The sequence below is a fragment of the Podarcis bocagei genome, assembly GCF_964188305.1.
Source record: "Podarcis bocagei genome assembly, chromosome: 12".
Taxonomy (NCBI): Eukaryota; Metazoa; Chordata; class Lepidosauria; order Squamata; family Lacertidae; genus Podarcis; species Podarcis bocagei.
In genome coordinates, this window is record NC_138137.1 from 23,795,465 (window position 1) to 23,817,770 (window position 22,306).

General features: G+C 42.6%; 1 protein-coding gene and 1 long non-coding RNA gene across 9 annotated transcripts in view; one reads left to right on the forward strand and one right to left on the reverse strand.

Annotated features, from left to right (window-relative positions):
- CREB5 (cAMP responsive element binding protein 5) overlaps window positions 1-22,306 on the reverse strand; it is a 268,384-nt gene that overhangs the window by 132,775 nt on the left and 113,303 nt on the right. The window lies entirely within an intron of this gene.
- Window positions 14,329-21,011, forward strand: LOC308570301. Of its 2 annotated transcripts, none has more exons than XR_014001098.1 (3): window positions 14,329-14,676; window positions 19,175-19,652; window positions 20,643-21,011. It is a non-coding gene; the product is annotated as an uncharacterized lncRNA (long non-coding RNA). The 2 variants fall into 2 exon arrangements; XR_014001099.1 differs by having other exon boundaries at window positions 19,329-19,652.

Here is a 22,306-nt window from a genome sequence, read left to right on the forward strand (position 1 = left end):
CTAAACAACTCAATAAATATTTATTTCTTAATTTGGGTTTTTAAAAAATAGGGGAAGTCTTATACATGAGGGCGTCTTATACACAGAAAAATACGTATATTGAGCAATTTATCAAGGAAGCCACCATGGACAGGGCATGCGGATCAGAGAATAAAATATCTAAGAAGTGTGTTACAGGAACAGATCTTTCTGTCACGTCTGTGGGTTGAGGTGACTCCCTTCTTATTAAATTTGCTTTCTGCCATTTGTTATTGGTTTGCTTACCATTTTCATGGTGTTCAACCCAATACACCTAATTATCTGGAAGAAAGCCCCCATTAAACTGAACAGGGCTCCTTTCTGAGAAGACATGTGTAGAATGGCGCTTTAAGACTAAACCTAACCTTTTCCTTGTTGTGTCTGCACGAAGCTCTCGAAGTGCTGTTGAATATTTAGGAAAACAAGAAATCAGAGTTAATCTCTGGCACCTTTACAGTTTATCCTCTGGGACTATTGCTACACATCCCACACGGTACCACACACCCTTGTAAGGGATAGCCTCAGTCAGGTTTTAAATATGGATTAAGCGTACATAAAAATAGAAGCTGATGCACACACATGCCAACAAAATTGGCAAGGCTGTTTGCTTTGCTGACTCGGTCGGTGGAGGAATGTCAATATAAGTGCCAGTACCCTTTATGGAATGAGAAGGAAAGGTGTAAGGTACGACAGATGAACCAAACTGGAACCAGGCATGCACTAGATCAAGGGTCAGCAAACTTTTTCAGCAGGGGGCTGGTCCACTGTCCCTCAGACCTTGCGGGGGGCTAGACTATATTTTGGAAAAAAATAATGAACAAATTCCTATGCCCCACAAATAACTCAGAGATGCATTTTAAATAAAAGCACACATTCTACTAATGTAAAGACACCAGGCAGGCCCCACAAATAACCCAGAGATGTATTTTAAATAAAAGGACACATTTTACTCATGTAAAAACACGCTGATTCCCGGACTGTCCGTGGGCTGGATTTAGAAGGCGACTGGGCTGGATCCGGCCCCCAGGCCTTAGTTTGTCTACCCATGCACTAGATGCTAGTAGCCACTTTGAAACGACAGTCAAAAGATGCCCGTAAGCACAGTCCACACCATGAACACCCTGGAATAATTTTTTAAAATGTAGAATTTTTAATACTGTATCTTTCTGTGTATAAGACGCCCCTGTGTAAAAGACGCCCCCCACTTTTGGGGACCACAAATTAAGAAAATGGGGGGAAATTGCCAAAGTTGTTGAGTTTTTTGGGGGGAGGATTGCCCAGATTTGTTGAGTTTTTTCGGGAGGGAAAGGACCCGAAAATCACTCACCCAACCCTGCCACTCACACACATCATGGAAGAAAACTAGCACGTGCCTGTTCGCTGCCAGCAGCCGCCAATCGCACACACAATTGCTGCAGCAGCAGCCCTTGATGCAACCACTGACCACCCACCCAATTGCCACTGATAAACTCCTGCTCGCAGCTGTAACTAATCGTCCATCCCAAATATGCAATTATCCGTGTATAAGACGCCACCTGATTTTTAACCTTATTTTAGAGTAAATAAACCTTGTATACACAGAAAAGTACGGTATATTTTAAGTCAGGCTTCCTCAACCTTGGCCATCCAGATGTTTTGAGACTACAATCCCCATCATCCCTGACCACTGGTCCTGCTAGATAGGGATCATGGGAGTTGTAGGCCAAAAACATCTGGAGGGCCGAGGTTGAGGAAGCCTATTTTAAGTCATAGAACTGCCATGTCACAAATGTTTTTTGGCCCTTGTAAAACAAACTCATCGGCTAGTGGTACCTGAAGTAAGTCTGAATTGTAGACTCAGCCCATGGAGGGTTATGTGCATTGATAACGTTATCTTTCATTCATCACGGAATAAAATGTGGGCTGTGTGATAATGCAGACAGGGGCATTTTGCAGCCATGAACTGCTCCATTTATTTCCATGGAGTCAGCAGATCTACACTTGTAAAGGAATGTGCCCAGCAATCTGGTTTCTCTATTGAAATGAATGAAGATACATTGGAGCAGTCCTCAAGAAATCACTAGATTGGGACAAACAAATCGAAAAGCCTGTTTTAACTTATTTATTCTAAACTAAGAGGCTTGCTAGAAGCTGCCAAGAGCCTAGAGATCATCTGTGAATCAAAGCCCTCCTCTGAATGTAAAGGACAGCCCAGCAAAGCCAAGCAGAGAAAAGAGCATTTTGGGAACTTTTCCGCCTAAGGGAAATAAGTTCACATATAATTAGAGTGCATAATTGTCCCAGTAGGAGATAATTATTGTTCCACTGCTGAACAAGTTACTTGTTTCTACGAATATTATAACCGCACAACTGTCAGATCTCCATAAAAGCCCCACATTCAGAAAAAGCCTTTTGTAAACTAAATTGCAAAATAAAATTTCAGCCAGGCCTATAAAAAATAAAATAAAATACGAAACACAAGTTGATAAATGCACAATTCTGTTTTGCGCCAAGTGGTATGTTAGCATTTGTAACAGCTTCTCACTTTCTGGAGTTTTAATTACGACTCAAGGGACTGAGGAAATGGGGAAATGGGAGGGAACACAACTTTTTAACAGCCTACTTGGTTGTTGCCCCTACCTTTACTGCTGTTGAACTGCAGAAGGAAGGGGGGGGAATCTCCACAGGCTAAAATTCTTTGCATTGCATATAAAATAGTTTCCTCCTGATTTTTATCAGCTAAGGTCCCACAAGGAAATGACAGACGGTTCATGTCAATATGCTGGAGTTATTGTTTTCAGATCTCTCCCGCCCCCCCCAACTCCCTGTACAAAAACAATGTGGCCTGTACAAAAACTGGTTAAAGCAAATGGTGCTAACGACAGCCAGAACACTCCAATTTAGGGTTCTAGCATGACTGCAGTTTGGTGTAGCGCAGGTCTCTGGTAAACCAGGTCTGTTATTACTGATGCAAATTTGTAAGAACAAAACAAGAGTTTGGTTGCTGGATTAGACCCAAGGGCCATAAAAGTCCAGCATCCTGTTTCTCGCAGTGGCCAAACAGATGCCTAGGGTAAGCCTCCTCCTTTATTCAGATTTTTTTCTGAAGGATTAGCTAAAATATTACAGCCACTGCATAGAAGTACCCTGTAGCTATTCACAAGTCGTAGTGGTATGACTAAAGAACATTGTGAGCCCCTTTGTGTGTTTACACACAGACACACAAAGGGGTTTGATATGTGTTTAATCATACCACTATAAACCATTTAATACATAAAGGGAGAAAGAGTTGAGTGGCATTATGAGCTATTGCACAGAAATGCATTACCACATGTTAACATCCATACAAGTGAACATTTTAATCTTCTTGAGGCAGCCATTGCTATAAATCTGACACACAATCAGATAAATGCCCAGTAATTAAAATCAATTCAATGGCATATAAAGGCTAAATGAACCTTGTTTCTATTTGTCTTTCAGTTGCAGGAGCTGGGTGCCTGTGGAAGCACAGAACAATAGAGTGAGGAGTGGCCACTCTTTTAACAGAGGGCTGTCAACCCCTTGCTTCTACAGCTCCAGAGGGGAGAAGCCACTACTCCCCAAGGCAATCGTTTTTGTAGCTGAAAAGCTCTTACTGTTAAGACATTTTTCGCAATGTTCAGCCAAAATCTGCCATCCTGTAACATCAGCCCATTACATCTAGTCTTACCTCCTTGGGAAGCAGAGAACAAGCAGAGGTGGCAGAGCTTCAGGTACAGTAGTACCTTGGGTTAAGAACTTAATTCGTTCTGGGGGTCCGTTCATACCCTGAAACTGTTCTTAACCCAAGGTACCACTTTAGCTAATGGGGCCTGCCACGCTGCCGCCGCGCAATTTCTCTTCTCATCCTGAAGCAAAGTTCTTAACCCGAGGTACTATTTCTGGGTTAGCGGAGTCTGTAACCTGAAGCATCTGTAACCTGAAGCGTCTGTAACCCGAGGTACCACTGTATTTGAAAAGTGGCATCATGTACTGACCGGTCTTCTCTTCTCCAACTCCATTTTTTTTATCAGCTAAGGTCCCAGGAGAGACGCGTGGCTTGGGCACGCTGCAGGCCCTGCGGTGAGTGCCCCCCACCATTTTGTCACCTCCTCAATGGTGACCTATTTAAACTTCCCTCATAGGACCACCATTGAGGGGGTTACAAAATGGCAGGCGGCACTCACTGCAGGGCCTGCAGCGTTCCCAAGCCACGTGTCTCTCCTGGGAGTGACGCGGTGACTTGGGCGCCTGCAGGCTCCACACTGCCCCAAATGGTCTGCCCGCTGCCTCCCCCTCAGCTGTAGGGCGGCTGAGTGGGAGGACACAGGCAGACTCCTCGGGGCCCCTGCAGGGCATCCTGCCCTGGCTTGCCCCACCCTGTGGGTGGCTGGCCCCGCCCCTGGGCACAGGGCATGCATGCTGCCCCAGGCACCCAATCAGCTTGCTCTGCCAATGGGACCACTAACCATCTTTGTTGGTCTCGCTGAGATTCTTAAGGTTACCTGCTTCCAAATATTTTGGATGAGGTGATGGGGGGGGAAGGAATTCTCCTTTGGTATGGCAGATGCAGCTGGTTTAAATTATCCGATATACAGTGGTACCTCTGGATGCAAACGGGATCCGTTCCGGAGCCCTGTTCGCATCCTGAAGTAAACATAAGATGCGACTGCACGTGCGCGGGTCGCGTTCCACCACTTCCACGCATGCGCATGACGTCATTTTGAGCATCTGCGCATGCGCGAGCGGTGAAACCCGGAAGTAACGCGCTCTGTCACTTCCCGGTCGCCGCGGAGCACAACCCGAAAATACTTAACTTGAAGCTACTTCAACCCAAGGTATGACTGTAAGTGGACACACACAAAACATGTGTGTTGCGGAACCCCTTGAACATTGACAGAAAATTTGTCACACAAAATGACACTTCTCCTAACCCATCAAAACAGAACTCTCTGATCTCGAGAATTTTGCACACGGTGAAGGGAAGTGTTCTGGCACACTCCTTCAAAGTCTCCAAGTGCTTTCAAATTTCAATCCAGTGCTTGCCTTTTAAGATAGGGACTGCATAAAGAGGGTAACTTTCCTCTTCTGTGGCAAAGGACCTAATTCGAGCTGTGTCACCTGATAACACTATAAAAACAATGGTGGCTATAAATTGGTTTGTTCTGCCTTCCTAATTTCAAATGACTACTGTGCTAGGAAATTGCACTCCTAAAAGATGGTAAATTTTAAAAGAAATGTTCTTAACTAGCTGGGCACAGCTAAGAGAGAATGTCAGCATTGCAGTAACTCTGTAATTCCTCCCATGGTGATAAGCATTCATTCTTTCACAAATTAAATAAATGTAAGAACATTTAAAAAACAGTTCCAGAATGCTCTGGCCATTCATAACTGAAAAACTGCAACTATCCAATAGGTAATTAAGAAAATGGACTGATGAGTTTAGATAAAGTTGCAAGCCAATATTTCATCTCCCAAAAGATTTTTGAAGTATTTTTAAGATTGCCAGTAAATATCTGCTAAGTGTAATATTGGTTGTGTGTGTGTTTGCTATTCATTAATGTCACTTAAGGAAATGACATTTTCTATTATCCAATAAAAAAGAATAATTATAAATGTTTTAAATGACAAGATTTACCATTTTGTTTGTTTAATTTAAGAGGACAGGGTTTAGCATTCAAGGGCTGCACTTACCTAAACAGGACTTACTTTTAATTAGCACATAGGCTTGTGCCGTGCATACATTATACACACACACACACACACACACACGTTTTAAAGCTCCAGAATGTACATTTCTACTCTCTGCCAAGTAATGCCTTCCACTCACATCTTTACTTCAAGACATAACTGCACAGAACCTCATGGGAATCCTAAATCGTTCAGAATTTGGTCCCAACATATAAACAGGAAGTACAATAGAAAATGTCTAGCCTCAAAGTGGTACTGAATGAAATATTAAAAAAATAAACAACTTTTGTATAAAACTCTTCTGACTTTGTTAGATGAAACTCACTATACTGCTAGTAATATACTTAAGGACATTTTATATATTTGCCTGAATAACATTATCGGTATCAATAAAAATATGCTTCTTTGTTATTCAATGGGTAAAGGCATCCTTCTTCACAGGGTACAGAAATTCTTTGCTAGAATAGTGGATCAAAGCATTCAGTAAATATACCTTCTTATCCCTTGTCATCTGGGTTTTTGCTGTCTGAGATGGAACAGAAGGAACAAGAAGACAGCTGCCTTCAAACAGATGCTTGTAAAATGTCTGGTGGGAACAAACTCCCTTTAAGCATAGTATCACAGTGTATGGAATAACATCTGCTAAATCTCATTTGAAAATTGCTATGATGGTCTTTCAGAACATAGTAGGGTAAGAAGAAATATGTATAGAAATGTTCTGAGCGGCTTACTGCTCCCTCACTGCAGTGGGCCAAAAGGAAACCAGTTTGGAGGTTAGAATGAGGTTCATTTTAACCATTATTATTATTATTATTATTATTATTATTATTATTATTATTATTATTATTTATATACCCCGCCCATCTGGTAATGCATCATGGCTTCAGCAGGCTGAATAAATAATAGTTTGCTTTTACCCACCAGCAAAAAATTAAATACATCAAAATTTGATTGAAAATGTGGACAAGATGCTTTCATTTCCCTCCAATTACCATATTTTTACCCCATAGGACGCACTTTTCCCCCTCCAAAAATGAAGGGGAAATGTGTGTGCATCCTATGGGGTGAATGCAGGCTTTCGCTGAAGCCTGGAGAGTGAGAGGGGTCGGTGCAAACCGACCCCTCTCGCTCTCCAGGCTTTGCGCAGCTCTCCGCAAGGCGCGGGAGCCCTGCGCTGGGCTCCCGCTGCTTGCGGAGAGTTGCCTGCATGCCGAAGGCTGGGCGCGCTGAGCTCAGCGTGCCCAGGCTTCGCGCAGCTCTCCGCAAGGCGCTGGGCTCCCATGGCTTGCAGAGAGTTGCGTGTTCTGGGGGCTGGGGAAGCTCGGGCTTCCCCTGCCCCAGCCCCGCGCCTGGGGGGGGAAAATAATTTTTCCCCCTTTATTCCCCCCCCAAAAAAAACTAGGTGCGCCTTATGGGACGGTGCGTCCTATAGGGCGAAAAATACGGTATATGAATGTTTCTTAGGAAGCAATTCCAAAACTGGCTCCCTGAAAATCTTCTTGTTTAGAATTCTGTCTTATACCTGACAGTAAGTCCTACTGATGTCAATGGGACTAATTTCATGCTTAGCCTTAGGTTGTTATTTAGGTCAGTAAGATATTATCACAAGACAAAGATTGTCATTTAGACAATGATTGCTTCGTATTTTACTAAGCAAGGGTGGTCGTAAGCAAACAAATAAACTAGCAAACCCACATTTCATCCAGCTTTGTCAGCTCCTGACATGGGATGCTTTCAGGCTTTATTAAGGGGGGAAACCTTAGGGGGGACAATCTTCTATACCATTAAGAGTTTTAGGTAGCACCTGATCTGTGGAAGCCAGAGGTTCAACTGGAAGAGTTGAAAGAATTTAAGAAGTGCCCTTTTCCAAAACTCTTCAAGTGGAAGAATCCCTCTTACTGTCACTAATTTAAGTAGAGCACACACTGTTTTAAGTTGTAGGATGTCAGTGATACGCGATGGAAGCAACTTCAATTAATTGGGGTGGGGAAAAAATGGTACATTAGCTAGAGTTCTCTTTTCTGAAACATCTTTGAGTGTTAAGAAGAGGTTTGGTAACACAAATAAGCACCAATTAATCACAATCGCTTGGCTATCTGACTTTTCTCATTTGATCTATTCATCTTTCTTTATGCTTTCATCTATTCAGCTAAATGAAGCAAAAATAAACCCAAGGCAAGGGAACTTCTGAATCTTACATTACTTAATGAGAAATAAATTGACCCGCTGTGAAAAAGATACTCTAGCCATTTTTGAGAAGGAACAAGCCTCTCTTCGTCCGCACATTATAGCTTCAAAATGAAATTCATAAAATTCTTTCCCTCTCCTGGGATCTACATTCACACAGTGTTTCTTTTAAGGGGAAAAAACTTAGGAATGTACCTCTTTCAAAGCCTCATGGACACTTGGGGTTAGACGGCCAGTTGCTATAAATCAACATTTTTTATCCAGCTTGCACCCCTTGACTATCTGATTCAATAATCCTTTGAAGGCTGAGACAGAAGAATGAACTGCCTATTTCTTAATAGGTTGAATATATATATATATATATATTTACTGGAAAGCAATATTGTGGGATTGTGTTGGAGTTATAGAGAAAGATAGGTGGTATTAACAGAAGAACATGGTGGTACAAACCAAATCAAGAATTTTCCCCACTAAGAGCCAATAGAAATGCATGAATTGCCCATGAATAACTTTTGTACGCTTGTGCAACAAGTTCTCTTAAATGGAGGTTTTATTGGATTATGTCCATTGTGTTCAGCTTCCATTCACAGATTTCTTGAGCAGCAACTTTGAAAGGCATCAAATTTGTTTGATTTGGCTTTATGGTGCCATTTTCTGAAGGTGCTCCTACCTAATTACATGAAAGACAACAAAATCCTCAAAGAGAGTCTAGACTTTGCTACGCCTCTAAAGAGATGGACCCTAGTGAATTCTTTCATTTGAGAATTCATCTTTTCCCTAAACCAGACTGCTGCTCAGACTCTGCAGACACCAATGTCCTGTCATTAGTCAACTTCAGGAAATATACCATGTTTGTTGCCCAATCTGCAAAGACAGGAAATAAAGGAAATGGAAAGGTTGTTTGGGGACGGAAGAAGCCCTGTTTATTGGTAAGGGATGCATTGCTGTGAGAACACGGCTGCTCGTGTTTGTTCAGCCCAGTCGTCTAACACTTTAGCTGAGAGACAAAGGCCTTAACTTCTGAAACCAAGTAAACATCATTTAGCCAGAATGTGAGGACAAGTCTAGACCTACATAAGGAAAGGGCTTTGGAGCTGGAACTCTGAGCCAAGGGACAGAAGCTATAATCCTGTATCCTTTCCAAAAGCCAAGGAGGTTTTTTTAAAAAAAAAATAAAAAATTAAGGAGCCAATTTATACAGAGATTGATTTAAAAGCCTGAACTCAACGCACACGCTCCCATTGATTGCAACTGGCTCTGGGACAAGCTGAGAATGATTATATGTTCAGCAAAATGAAAATATTCAAGGAATATCAAGGGAGGATTTTTGATGGTTTTAGGCTAGATTTCTTGCAGTTCATGAATGCTGTGGGGTGAAGAACTTCTGAAACAATCGTGCACTCAATTGGAAAATGTTTAGATTTGATATCTTATGTCTGACATTATCAGTGCATAACTATGAAGCAAGGCTAGACAGTATTTGTGACTTTCTAGGCTATATCCTATTAGCTTCACTTTCCTGGGAGCTTTGACTAGCTCAGGACACGTCGCTCTGGTTTCCTTCAACCACCTTGTGTACTTTTTTCTGCTCCTCATTAGAATAAATGTTCTATAGCTCCTTTTGTCTTGGGTCACCTGAACCCCTCTAGGCTGCTGTTTCCAGAACCCCTTGCTACCAAGCTGACTCCTGTTCCTGAATATATGAAAAGTAGATGGCACAGGCATATCACACAACATTCTAGAGATTATCATACACTTGGAAACATACAGTTATTGGCTCCTGCAGGAGAGCATGGTCTACACTCAGCTCTGTAGCGACTTACACACCTCCCCTTTGTCAATATACGTGAGCAGCAGGCATATTTCTGCGTTACATTTATGTGTTTCACACATACCACTTAGAGTGCTTTTGAGCCACTCTCCAAAAGTTGGTGAGCTTGTGACTGAAATGCAGTTTTGATTATACTTGTATGATCAATCGATGGCAATAGATTTGCACTCACATTTCAATCTTAATATATATATATTTTGTGAAGCATATGTTCCATCTGAAGCACACATGAATGGGACTTCTCCCATTTGGAAGTGTCTCTTTTGTCATTACTAACAGGAAAGGGGGAATAATAACAAACGCAGCGGGGAGAGGAAGCCCTGATTCTGATTTCAACACTTTTCTGCCTTGGGTAAAAGAGGGGAGAGGAAAGGGGGCAAGAATGGGGGAGGGGGGGTCTGCAAGTTTAAGCAAGGAAAGATGAGTCCAGCTGTAGGATATACATCCCCCCCATACGCATACCATACTATTCTGTGTATACGACTAGGGTTTTTTAAACTTTAAACTTATGTTTAAAATAGGGGGTCATCTTATACAGTGGTACCTTGGGTTACAAACACCTCGGGTTACAAACACTTTGGCTTACAGACTCCGTGAACCCGGAAGTAGTACCTCGGGTTAAGAACTTTACCTCAGGATGAGAACAGAAATTGTGTGGCGGCAGCAGGAGGCCCCATTAGCTAAAGTGGTACCTCAGGTTAAGAACAGTTTCAGGTTAAGAACAGACCTCCAGAATGAATTAAGTTTGTAACCAGAGGTACCACTGTACATGGATAGAGTGCCCATACTACATTACGCCATTGATTAGGGCTCATTTTATAAGTATGAGGCAGCTTGCTGCAGAACCACGGTGAAGAACTGTTAATTATTTTCTCTAAAGCTGATGCTGCGATTCTAATTATGGAATAAGTGGTAGACGCTTTTTCCGTCCTGACTTCCAGTTGACACAGTAATGCTACGTAAGGTGACGGTCATGGTCTTCCACAATTCATTCATTACATTAGTCTGTGCTAATTTCCTGGTAGGTTCAGGGCTCTCTATAAAATAACGTTGGGGCTGGCCTATCACAGCAAAGATTTCCAAAAGAAAGGAAGGAAATCAGGTCTACAGAAAGCATTTCTCAATTGCACGAGAAACTGCAGAGGCAGCAAATATCACATTGCACCACATCCCCACTTCATATTCAGAAAATACAAATCTCAGGCAGTAATCATTATTTGTATAAGGTTATAAAAGGTGCCCATTATCCGTACGTGAATAATAACTGGATAATTTAACACCTATGAGTTATTTACCTTTCCTGTTGTTAACAGGATCGGATCAGAACCCACGGCCACTTGTTAGGTAATATTATTTAAACCTCTTATTCTCTCAGGCACCTTCCACCTTCACTTCTCTCCCTCTCCTTTTCAATCCCATGCTCCCACTTATAAAGCTATCTTAGTTCCAGCCGCCATATATGAATAGCAATGTGATCTAAACACTTAGTGCATGTATATCAAGATATCGGGGTTATTGTCTTTTGTAATTACTGTTTCCAGGAAAATATTTAATTTTGGGGGGTTGGCATTGGATCTTTAGAAAGGGAAGGCAATTGCTGCAAGTTTTCAGCCATGGTACTGAAAATAGTAAGGTAATAATAATAATATCAAAAAGGCAATAACAAATATCTGGCGTTTCCATCCTGCCACGGGCTACCTTTACTACAAAAATGAAAAGATAATACAGAAAGCCCATAGTCTAAGAGAACAATGAGAGGAGCTAAGTGTACTAAAACAATCACAAAATGGAACCTAGGTCTATAAACTACACAATTTTGCTATGTTCCTGCTCTCTATCCCAAGCTTCACCACCTCACAATTTTACATTATTTAGTATGGTTTCACGGACAGGTAATTCTATGACAATATATTACCTGCTGGTTTGTCCTCGGAGGGTAGGTTTCCCTATTAACATTTCCTTATGAAAACTACGGAATACATTAAAAGCTCATTCCAATATTCACCATGTTTTACTTAGAATTCTTTCTCACTTCCTTTGTGGTACTTTACCTCACTTAAAAACCCTTCTTTATTTTCCTCTTCCTTTCCTCCCATTACCCCATTGAAAATGAAATATATCATCCCCATAGACTCTCTTGCTAACAGTCCTTTTAAACAGAACCTTTTGTGTGGGAGCAGAATCACCTATTACCACCAACGTTCATCTGGCATAAATTTAAATACACGTTGTTCAGCATAGTTTAGGACCACAGTGCTCTCAGATTCAGCATAGATTTGCATATGACTTTAAAACATTGACTTTTCACTGTTTTTGTTTCTTATCACAAAGTGTTTGCTGCCTTGGGATCCTTTGCAGGAAGGGCAGGACAGAAATTTAGTAAGTAAATAAAAAAAGAGAGAAAGAGAGAAAAATGCTCAGCAAAGACTCCTAAGTATGCTTATTGGTCATGGAGTAAGGGGACAGTACTTCATGAATTGGTAACTGTTTAAAGAACACAAAGCGCACAGTAAGACTCAGTGCGCAACAGCTGCGCAAATGGTGAAGTTCATTATTAGAAAAAGGAACTGAAAATAAAAACTGCGTCCCTCGGGTCTATTCATCAAGCCACGCCCCCCCAAGGCCATCGCGGATTGGCTCTTTTGAATGAGCAGGTTGGGCGGGAACCTTCATGGCAGCCGAGGGGATGTGCTGCGCTCAAAATGGCGCAGCATGTCCGAGCAGTGAGGGAATCCAAAACCACTGCTCACTGAAGAGGTACTGTAAGTGGCCCTTATTGGCACCATGTTCTAACCAGCTGAGCGGTCCTAGTCTCCAAAATAATTGCTCCCTCCATTTCACATATTTGTCCTGAAAAGGCAGCTGGTAGCGGTTCAATATCTGCTTCTTTGGGGGGCCAAATTGTAGCTTGGAGGAGGAGGATTTTTTTGGGGGGACGATAATAGCATGGGAAGAAAAAGTTAAGCCTCACTGTGGTCTGTATTCCAGAGTGACAAGTCCGAGCATAGATTAAAGACAGGTACAGTGGTACCTCAGGTTACATATGCTTCAGGTTACATAAGCTTCAGGTTACAGACTCTGCTAACCCAGAAATAGTACCTCGGGTTAAGAACTTTGCTTCAGGATGAGAACAGAAATCGTGCTCCGGTGGCGCAGCGGCAGCAGGAGGCCCCATTAGCTAAAGTGGTGCTTCAGGTTAAGAACAGTTTCAGGTTAAGAACGGACCTCCGGAACGAATTAAGTACTTAACCTGAGGTACCACTGTACAGTACAATTCCATGATTCTGAAGTGTTTGTTTTTGAAACAACAACAGCACAGGGAAAGTTCAGTTGACTTGACATAACCTATGCACTTGTGAACACAGGATGCACTCTAAATATAAAACAGCTGGAAAAGAAGATGGTCAAATGCAAATGCATTGTAAACAGTGCTGACCAAAAGTGCACACAAAGATGCAAAGTAAGCTACAATGCAGAAGTGACTTGCCCTTATTTAGCAACAAATGCTAGGAAACAACAGATGAGCTGAAATAAAATAAATGTCATAAATCACTGCAGTTGCTCTAGAGTGACTATTAATAACAGATTGGTGTAAAGGTGATTTTGTCTGTCTGTCTTTCTGTCTGTCTTTCCTTCACTATATCACACAGCAACAAGATGTTACATCTGAGAAGCTTCCTACAAAACTTCTTCGTTATTTGGGGAGGTCAAGAGTGTGGACTTCAATATTAAACTTTTGCAGGGAGTTATCGACTGAGCTGTTATTCTGACTGTCTCTCTCTTTTTGCTGGCTATCCAAACTTATTTAGATCTTTAATTTCATAATAAAAATATATATCAGGTAAGTAAAACAAGAATAAAGGCCACTTCCTACAACTACACCATATTTGTAATTGCATTGTTGTAATTAAGCCGAAGGGATGCGGGTGGCGCTGTGGGTTAAACCACAGAGCCTAGACTTGCAGATCAGAAGGTTGGCGGTTCGAATCCCCGCGACGGGGTGAGATCCCATTGCTCGGTCCCTGCTCCTGCCAACCTAGCAGTTTGAAAGCACGTCAAAGTGCAGGTAGATAAATAGGGACCGCTCCGGCGGGAAGGTAAACGGCGTTTCCGTGCGCTGCTCTGGTTCTCCAGAAGCGGCTTAGTCATGCTGGCCACATGACCTGGAAGCTGTACACTGGCTCCCTCTGCCAATAAAGTGAGATGAGTGCCGCAACCCCAGAGTCGGTCACGACTGGACCTAATGGTCAGGGGTCCCTTTACCTTTAAGTAAGCCAAATGCCATCAGCCTCTTTTAAAAAGGAACAGGAAAAGGTTAATACCAGAGGTGTCAAAACATGGCTTTTTACGCATCTCACCTCTCGCTTTTACCAGGCCAGGATGCTTTACCTAGCTGACACCATGGATTATATAAATTAAGAAAGACGAGGAGCGATACAAAAGAAAAATATGCTACCGAGCTTTTAAAATCAGTGCTGTAAAGATTTATCGCGAGGTCTGAAGGGACAGCACTCAGGACTTGACAGTATGACTTACAGCATGTACTGGGGAGGGGGACCAAAAAGGGGGATTTAGAATGAGGGTGGGGGGGGGGAACCCTCGACTCTTGTCTCTGAAATGCTCTTGGACTAAAGCCAACTATTAGTCCAGAGAACAATGTTGACATTTAGCCTTTCTAATCAGTGTTGCCTGTCACCCAGGGCAGAGATTCCTGGCCTATGACGGAGTTTTCCAGAAACTGGCAACACTATCTCTCCTTTCCTTCTCTTCTTTCCCCTTTCACTGTAGAAACCCATCGCTGCCCATCCTTAAATCCTTTGTAGTCCTGTAAACTTCATATTACTGGAGCGCACAAATCCACAGTAGTCAAGGGCTGGAGTGGAGTCCATATTCACTTGTGTGCAAGGTACCAGAAGGCCAGCATTTGCTTATGAGTGACTGTCAGACTCAAGGTAAAAGAGACTGGGAACTCATCTTAGCGCAGGTCTTTTTTCCCCCTCCCTAAAAACAGGTTCTCCTGGGTGGTAGGGAAGAGAGAGTGAGCAATGTGCCTGCTCCTCTGGAGAGGCTTGGCACTGGGTGCCCTTCCTCCATTTCGCCTCCACCATCATGCATTTTGAAATGATGGAGGACCTGTCTGTCGGCACAGGCTTTCGTCTCTCCTGCCCCTTCTGGTCTATAGAGGGATGCCGAGATACAGCCGCCAGCTGGCTTCCAGTGAGCGGTTGACCATCTGAGGGGTCCTGCTGGGCTATGCCCTCTTCATCTTCTCCCTTACAGCCTTTGCCAACCTTGAACATTTGATTTTCAGCAAAGGACTCCAAGCTAAGATCTTTCCTGAAATCATTACCTGCCTGCTGCTGCTGGAGCAATTTGCTTCAGGGCTGATTCATTGAGTCTGCGTTATCACTTGTTTAATCTTCTCTATGATCTCCTTGAACCATATCAACAAGATCTCCATGCAGTCAACCCCCCTGGTGCCCACAGTTGCCAAGAAGGTTAGGAAATGCAGGAAGATGAATTGATACCCCGGGGTGCGGTGGGGAGTGGAAGACCCTTCTCAACACAGTCTGAACATCCAATAAAATATTTTATTTTCTTTTCTTTAAAAGCAGGTTCTCTTCTACTTGAGAAGTCTAGACATCTGCATGGCATACAACACTTAGGAATCAGAAGCGCTGGTTCCTCTCTCAGAATGGAATAATTCTTAGCATTTAATCAAGTGGGCTCCCGGTGCCCATTTTTATGGAGGCAAGAATAATAATTTGAAGTCTGAACACGGGCTGCTGATAGTAGAGGCACTACAGTACTGGGCAAAAAGCCTGCAGGGGGCTACTGCAGACCTATACTCTGAGCCTTCATTTTTTAAAAAGAAGTCTCTAATTGCATTTGAACAACAGTTCAGAAGCAAAACGTACAGGCACCATTCTAAGCAAATGTTTCGTGAGATATCAGCCTGCAGTAGCCTGTCCACCCAAAAGCAAACAAGGAGCAGCAAACACAGTGGCTCATGCTCTCTTTAACTCAGGTTTAATTTCATGCAAAGGTTTTCTTTTCTGAACAAGTAAACGTGCTTTTAGAAAAACCTGCCAATGCAAATAAATGTCATCATTAGTATATTCTTGTTGTGGGGTGGGCGGGTGTGTATGTGGTGAGAATATTGTGGTTGCAAAAGCATGGGCTGCCATCAGCCCTGCTAAGCAACCCACCACTGCTGTACTAATATTGCTGGGGAAGACGGTTGAGATAAAACAATAACAACAACAATCCTGCAGTGTAGTCAAGTGCTGTTATCCAGTCTCTTGGTCTGATTTGTTTTCCTTTCTTTTCTTGTTAGGGAAATGTAATCAGGGGGCTACTAAGAAAACCGTAGCGGCAACATGGGGCTACAGTGGTGCCTCGCAAGATGAAATTAATTCGTTCCGCGAATTTTTTCGTCTAGTGAATTTTTCATCTTGCGAAGCATGGTTTCCCATAGGAATGCATTGAAAATCAATTAATGCGTTCCTGTGGTCAAAAAAAGTCCAAACAAAGCCAAATTTGGTACAACAAGAGTTTATTAAGTGCTCTTTAAAGTCACACATACTGTAAAGAGCATTTCAAAATTCAAACCCAGAATTTTTTTAAAAAAACAGCAGAGTGGCCCAATGGTCACAGAAAATCATAAAAATGCAGAAAAAACCCAGAAGTTTCCAGATTCTTGCAAACCCCTCCCCAACTGTTCCCCCAGCCACCCAGCACACAGAAATTCAAATCCAGAATTTTTTTAAAAAAACAGCAGAGTGGCCCAATGGTCACAGAAAATCATAAAAATGCAGAAAAAAACCCACAAGCTTCCAGATTCTTGCAAACCCCTCCCCAACTGTTCCCCCAGCCACCCAGCACACAGAAATTCAAATCCAGATTTTTTTTAAAAAAACAGCAGAGTGGCCCAATGTTCACAGAAAATCATAAAAATGCAGAAAAAAACACAAGCTTCCAGATTCTTGCAAACCCCTTCCCAACACCAAGTCCTTGAATTCCAAACACCCCAACCAAAAATCCAAAACCCCCCAAAAAAGTTTTAAAAGCTTAACTTACCAAATGGCTGCAAAAGAAGTTTTGGAAAAGCTTAAAAAATCACCAAAGTCTTTAAAAACCTCAAAAAAGGCTACTATGTACACTGCGTTCTATGAGTTGCTCCTCGAAGTCAAGTCGCAACTGTATTAACGGTGTTAAGAAAAAGGAAACAAACTTGCAAGACGTTTTCGTCTTGCGAAGCAAGCCCATAGGGAAATTCGTCTTGCGAAGCAGCTCAAAAACGGAAAACCCTTTCGTCTAGCGAGTTTTCTGTCTTGCGAGGCATTCATCTTGCAGGGCACCACTGTAATTAACTGCTTTCCCATGCATGCGAGAAAAATAAGGGGATTATTGGGGATGGATTGTTGCTGGTGCCAGTATAAACACTTGTGGGTATATTCATATCAAAGGCTCAAATACTAAAAAAAGAGAAAAGGGTGGATGTTTGACCTCTGCAAAAGTTAATATGAGGTGTAAATTGCGGCAACAAATGCTAACAGAATACACTGCTTGCTTTTTAACAATTTAAGCATGAGCATCCTTAGTTGCTGTATATCTTAAAGCTCTTTTCACACACACACACACACACACACACACACACACACACACACCCGCCACTGAAATGCCTAGCCTGATCCTGCTCTTAATATAACATTGCCAGCATAAGATCAGTTGATGAGAGAGCTACAGAAATGTTATGTTCCATATACTACAAACCAGTTGCGTGTCAAGACCCCGCAGCACCCCCTCGTTGGGAAATAACTCACACAGAGACATGGATATGAGGTTTATGTTATTGGGCAAATTTGGCCACAACTTTATTAAATTACAGAATGTGAGCAGTATTGGCTTAGCCATTGGTTGGACCCGACTATATATCTGACTCCTGCCCGCAGTGCAGGAAGTCCGGTAAGGGTAAACCACCGGTAGGGGGAGCCTTGTCGATGCAAACCAACTCAAGCTCCCCTAGTGTTCCTGTCGGGGTCGTGTCAAGGCCCTAGTCCCCAACCAGGCTTCGGACAAGATCAACACCCCTGGATTCCTTTAACGGAATACCCTTAAGCATGGAGGGGCAGGTGATGGCCACACCTCCCCTCCCCCACACAAGGTCAAACAATGCCTAACCGCAACCCTAACAAATTTGTGACTATTGCTATGAGGTAGGCAAAAACCAAGTGGCCAGTGCCAATTTGCCAAGTGGGAAAATTCCTACCAGGCCCTCGGACAACCAAGGCAACCAACCGAAGTCCATAGCAAGGCCATTGCCTAACCTGCAAAATAGGGAGGGAGATTTGCTGACATTCTGTCTGTCATATATCATATTACTTATGTGTGACCTCATTTATTTTAGAACCACCTGCAAAACTGGATGCAAAAACTTTGTATGTCACAAAGCACACAAATTTTTTTTATGCAATTTTGTGTCCTCTTTTGTGAGGGCAGAGGAGGCTCCTATTTACCTCCAGGGTACCGGGCCCAGGAAATCCTGTTTGCATCTCTGCTTGAATCTGCTGAAGCAGGGGTGAGAAACCTGAGGGGAGCAAATTTCCATCATCCCCAGCCACTACGGCCAAAGATGAAGCTGCAGTCCAACAACATCCAAAGGTTCAAAGTCTGTAGGATTTCTGAGTAATGTTTCCTTTGGTTGGATATGAGCTCCATGGCTTTTTATGACTTGTCTTCCAGCTAATGGACTCCACTAATGGGCCTTTCCCTCCCCTTATGGTCCTATGACCCACTAGTATCTCAAGAGTTACCATCTCCTCCACTATCTGTATCCTTATCTCTGATAGATGTTTCATGCTCACTTGTACACCACACATCAACACCCCCAAACCTTAGCCACCATTACTTGGTTATAATATGATATCAGGAGAAAGCAAGCGCCTGGTAATTATATCCTGGGTTGCCGGCATTATTCAAAAAATAGTTTAGTAAAACAATCCAGATTGCTTGAGCAAATATGCCTAGGCCTACTGCTTTTAATTACTGCCCTTTTGCATTAACAAGAACTCTTATGATTATTTCCTGTTCTGGCAACCATTCCCAAGGCAACATGATTACTTGAATCCACTATTTCAGTTATACTTAAATATTACAGTGAACCAGTTCATATGTCTCATGGAACTGTATGTTCAGATCCTGGGTGCATTACAGAATGCAAATTTCATTGAAATTAACAGGGAACTTATTTCTAAGAAAGAATGATTAGATTTGCTGTTCCTAGAATCATGTTGTTTGCAGTTAATATTTCGATCCTGTCAGTTATTTGATACCACTGACAAAATCTTTATTCTTTTTTTTTCAGGCGTGAATTTTCACGCTAAGATTTATTTAATCATTGCATTAGGTGTGTTTTTTAAAGTTTTGGTGCTTTCTGCTTTCGAATAGGTCACATTTGTAATAACATACATGCGTGCGATCGGCAGTCAAGTATTTGAAACTGGTGGCTTCGCATCGCATGAAGACTCGTATCTGAATATTTCATGATGTGAAATGTGAAAAATTGTGAACTGCGGTCATTTTTTTGCCCACCCAGATTCAGGAACTGAACTCCCACGCAGAGTGACGGAATGGAAACAGGGGTGGGCACCTTATCCCCCAAACGCAGAAGTGTCAAGAAGAAAGACAACTAAGCTTTTTCTTAACTAGGCCAGAAAGGATTGGAAATGCTACACAAGAAGAACACTCGTCCCCTGTGGGCAGGGAGTGGCTGTCTGGCTGACACTCGCTCACAGCTGGCATTGGCACACTCCAGATGGACCTGTTTCCAGCTTTCCTTCGCCAAAGTGAGGGTTGCCGTGGGCGTCATGGGGCCTTTGGGGATGGGTGGAAGAGAGGAACAGTATACAAGTGAACACATGGCAAGGTATTTCCTGTTTCCATATATTATTATTTTTTTAAAAGTTTGACATTCAGAGACTGTGCCCATGAAATATCATAGTGCCCTAGTATCAGGAAATCGCACAGACTCTGCTGGCGCATACCGGATAACACCATTTGAGTTCATTGCATGTCAATATGGGCTGTGCATGGAATCTAGGCTAGCCAAGCAAGTTCTTTCACTAAATGTCACTGAATTTTACGCAAGAAAATAGTCAGGCCAAACCCCAATGAATGAGAATTTGTTACCAAAACTTCTCTGGGATTCAATAAGACCTGGTTTTGACTTGAACGAGCATCCTGGAAGACCCACTTTAAATTGCCGTTCTCGGGAGTTGTCTAATGTAGAAAAATGCACCGCCCCTTTCTCACTCAAATCCTTGTCCTTATTTAGCTCTTTGGCCTAAGAAAACTATTTTCTGGTCAATACCTTCTCAGTGGCAGCGTTTTGTTTTTCTTCTAAAAAAAATGTTTAGGGGTGCTCTCATTTTGACTCATGAAAATCACTATTTTATAGTTCAAATTGGGAAAAATAAATACAGTAAATGGACAAAAGTACAAAGATTAAAAAAATGTTTAGGGGTATGCGTACCCCTCCATACCCCCAGTAAAAAAATTACTGCTTAATGGTATACTTTATTCATTAGATGTATCCTTAGGGTAAATATTGCTGTCTCCTTTTCTACTTTCATCAAGCAAATTACACTAGCTTGGCGTTCCTCTGTAGCAAAAAAGAAGAGGAACTTCTGTACCTGACACCTTTTAACATAAACTGGTTTTAAGTTTATAAGGAAATCTACACTTAAATAAATTGATCTTCTTTATTTATCCATTTCTGTGCAAACTGCTATGTATTGTAGCACAGTAGGTAATAGAATACCACAACAGAAACATTGCCTGGTCCATGAGACCCTCCTATGGGGTTATGCTGACAACCAAGCTAACAATGGTCATTTAACTTCTCCTCTTCCTCCAGCTCTGACTTCCCCTGCCTCTGATTCCCGAATCCTGGCCGGTACAGGTCCCTGCAACTCACTGCCCTCACACCCTGAGTCAGACTCCAGACCCCCTTCAGCATCTTAGCAATCCCTGATACCGAAACTAAACTGCCTCCCTCCCACCTTCTGCTGGAAGGTGAAGACTTTCTTGTGTTCCAACAAGCTTTTGGGAATTGACTGCTTTTAATTAAAGGGCTGGTGCCATGCTGTTTTTATTGTAATTATTGGTACGTTTTAAACACATTTTATATATGCATATAGTTTTAATCCTACCAGTTTGATTGTCTTTTAGTGATTGGTTTTTCTATTATTTTAGCAGTTCCTGCTTTTGCGTGTTGAGACTTTTAAACCCCTCCCCTTAAATAAATTCAGACGAGACTCAAATTTTGGTTTGCTTTTTGGCAGAATTTAGGCCACAACTTTATTGATTGCAGCAATTGAGTGGTTGCGTAGGCTCTGGTTTGACTAGCTCCCTGCACCGTTGCAGGTAGCGCTGACCCAGGGCACCAGTATAGGTCAGCCTAGGGTGAACACCTGGATAAGCGGAAAGCCGGGAACAGGCTATTTCCACTGCTCAAATGCCCCCCTGGACTCAGGCACGGGCACAACCCCCTCTCAGGGGTTGACCAAACCATCGAGTCCCTGGATTCCTTTAACGAAATACCCTTCATATAGGGATGGTGAGAGTGTTTTCCCATCCCTATCACCTGAACCAGAGCCTATCCGCAACCTTACAAGTTGTGACGATTTGCTATGCAGCAGGTGAAACCCAAATGGCAACAGCCAATCAGCCAAGTGGGGAAAATTCCTGCCGTGCCCCTGTCCCAACGACAGACGACACATGACAGCATAGTAAGGTCAAGCGCACAACCCTAAATATAGGGAGAGGTGGGCGGGTGTTCCGATGCATGCACCGAAAGAGGAAGCTCTGGGTCATGTGCATAGGTCCCTTGATATGTTTAGCCTGCATCCCATTGGCCTGATTAAACCCAGCAACAAGGGACCTACCAATCGAGTCTTGTGGCTATTCGATCAACCCCACCCACAATGAAGGGTTTGGTTGCCAGGTCTCACTGCAACATGTGCCCTCTTTAAGGGAGGACCCGATTTATCTGTATTCCACCTTGAGTCCCATCAGAGGAAAAGGCTGGGTATAAATAAATACATAACAATGACAGAAGAGGGGACTTCAGGTCTTCAGTGATGAGGTGGGAGAGTGTTTTTTCACTTCCAGGCCTCCACACTTTCAGCTGAAGAACAAAATATAGCCTATACATGAAGGATGAAATATAGCCTATTGGAGTAGGGCTATGGGGCCCAGTGCAGCTCCTTGTCACTCTGCACCTCTGATGATCGCAGATACGTTGGGAAAGGGGTACAGAAAGATAGCTTATAAGTGCACAGGTCTTTCTCTGCACATTTGGGAACTCTTGGGTTTTTCCCATCATTCCCAGTTTTCTGCAGAGACAACTCTGCAACAGGGTTCAAAGATGATTATGTTCAGTCCACATTTTTAGAAATAAAACTGACCTAATTCACACCTACCAGTCTAATATATGGATCAGACCATAATTATCCTTCAGATTTTGGCACATCTCCCATCTTTACAATACAATTCTCAGCTCCAAAAAAAGGGGACAAA